The following is a 2500-nucleotide window of genomic DNA, read 5'->3' as shown; positions in this document are numbered from 1 at the left end:
CTTTCTCCCTGCCTGCCTGCCTTTCTCCCTGCCTGTCTGCTTCTCTCCCTGCCTGCCTCCCTGCCTCTCTCCCTGCCTGCCTGCCTGCCTCTCTCCCTGCCTGCCTGCCTGCCTGCCTGCCTGCCTGTCTGCTTCTCTCCCTGCCTGCCTGCCTCCCTCCCTGCCTGCCTGCCTGCCTCTCTCCCTGCCTGCCTGCCTCTCTCCCTGCCTCTCTCCCTGCCTGCCTGCCTCTCTACTTGCTTGTGCCACCGGCGGCCGCTTCATGCTGTAGTTCTAGAGTATTTATGTCTGCTTGCTTTCATGTGCTTGTAATCTTTGTGTGGACGCAGACATGTTGCATACCCTGCTCTCTCTCTCTCTCTCTGTCTTTCTCTCCAACATTGCTGCATTCATTTAAAATTCATGAAAGCAAGACCGACTGACCGTGCGCTTTCCCTATGGTATACATTTGTATATATATCACTCTGTGTTTCTGTCTCTGTCTCTGTCTCTCTCTGTCTCTCTCTCTCACACACACACACACACGCACACACGCACACACGGACACACACACACGGACACACATGCACACACACACACACACATACACACACACACACACACACACACACACACACACACACACACACACACACACACACACACACACACACACACACACACACACACACACACACACACACACACACACTGCAGTACACACACACACACATACTGCAGTGCGCGCACACACACACACACACACACACAACCATGCATGAAGACACAGACACTGACACATGAAGCACACAGAAGAGTATTTTTCCCTTTACACTCCCTCGCATACCAGACCACACATCCAGTCTATTAGTGACTATGTATGGCATCACACACATGCCCATCTGTGAGACACTGTGAGAGTGAGTTCATGTCAGTTAGTGCGGCCAGTGACTCAGACAGCGCCCCTCACACTATCGTCTCATCTCGTCTGGCCTATAGTCTCATTTGTCCACAGCAGTCTAGTCTCCCACGTCTACTTATGGGGCTTCTACTGTACCTACACACCAAGAGAGAGGGAGAGAGAGAGAGAGAGAGAGAGAGAGAGAGAGAGAGAGAGAGAGAGAGAGAGAGAGAGAGAGAGAGAAGGGACAAGCAAGAGAGACAGAAAAGTAAGAAAGACATGAGAGAGAGACCTGACAGAACAAGAACGACAAGAGAGAGACAGAGCGAAAACAACAGGAAGAAAGAGAAAGAGAGAGAGAGAGAGAGAGAGAGAGAGAGAGAGAGAGAGAGAGAGAGAGAGAGAGAGAGAGAGAGAGAGAGAGAGAGAGAGAGAGAGAGAGAAGGGCTAGAGAGAGAGACGAGAGAGGTGGCCGCTTGGCGCCGTGTCCCCACGATGAAAGTCTCTAAGTGAATCAGCGGAGGCACCTTCTGACTTGTGATTGGATTAGGAGCCATGCGGCACCCACCGCCGGCCCCGGGGAGGAACGGCTCAACTAACTGCCATTACGCCCACGCCACACTTCCAAGGCTAGTTAGTCCCCCGAGGAAAGGGGGGGGGGGTGTTGACTAGGCACTTGGTGTCACATTGTCAACGATATCTCTATTTGGCTTTCAGCTTACAGTACAACAGTCAAACAGGGCAGTAGAAGAAGGGAAAGAAAGAGGAATGGTTTCAGGGGACCGACATTGTGCACAATTTTAGTATTGAGATTTGAATAGAAGACAATAATTTATATAATATACTGTATACAGGCTGCCCCTTGAGAATTAGTTTTTTTTGTTTACCAGTGCCTTTTGGCTGTTTTTTTTTTCGTTGGATCAATGGGTTAAATAAAAAAGACCAGGGAACCAAATAAAGTTTTTGTCTAAAGACATCAGTGAAGGTTCCTTGACACCTGCATTCAGTGTGCTGATACCCCTTATTGTACCACAGCATCTCCAACGTCACAGTTTTAAACCTCATGACATTTCGCACAGAGGACGACTGATGGAGTACAACACCATGCACCGGAGCCTGTGCGTAATATGATGCAGTCATAATCAGCGCACGTAAGGAGATTGGGTGAAACGGAGGAGATGCCATATTGATTTTGATCTGCTATCACAGTGGCCATTCCACAGAAAGAGTCTGCTGTCATAGGGCTTCACAGAGCTCCGGCGGGGTGCCTCGCTTCGCAGACTTCTGCAAAGGTTAAGCAGTGGTCATAATGAGGTTTGGGTTTCTGTGTGCCGTTTATAAATATGCATCCATCTATGGTTATAGCGCACTCTGAAGAAAAGACTTGAATGCAATGAGATATTGAAAAACCATTTCACCAAAAGTATTTATATTTCAACCCATGAAATACATCCAAGGCTAATTCAATGAATAAAACAACTAACAACAACAACAGCAACAAAAACAATGTAAAACTATCAGGATGATGAAAGAAATTACAAATGATGACTGTAAAGATTTTTAATAGAATTACTAAATAAAATATTTTTATGACAACTCTGAGATCTAAGGTGTAATAAA

General features: G+C 47.4%; 1 protein-coding gene across 1 annotated transcript in view; it reads right to left on the bottom strand.

Annotated features, from left to right (window-relative positions):
* The window catches only part of LOC134461321 (diacylglycerol kinase beta), a 167480-nt gene that overhangs the window by 148353 nt on the left and 16627 nt on the right, over positions 1 to 2500 (bottom strand). The window lies entirely within an intron of this gene.

Source organism: Engraulis encrasicolus, chromosome 13 (genome assembly GCF_034702125.1).
Source record: "Engraulis encrasicolus isolate BLACKSEA-1 chromosome 13, IST_EnEncr_1.0, whole genome shotgun sequence".
In the NCBI taxonomy this organism is placed as follows: domain Eukaryota; kingdom Metazoa; phylum Chordata; class Actinopteri; order Clupeiformes; family Engraulidae; genus Engraulis; species Engraulis encrasicolus.
The sequence above is the reverse complement of the archived record's forward strand: the minus strand, read 5'-3'. Positions and strand labels throughout refer to the sequence as shown.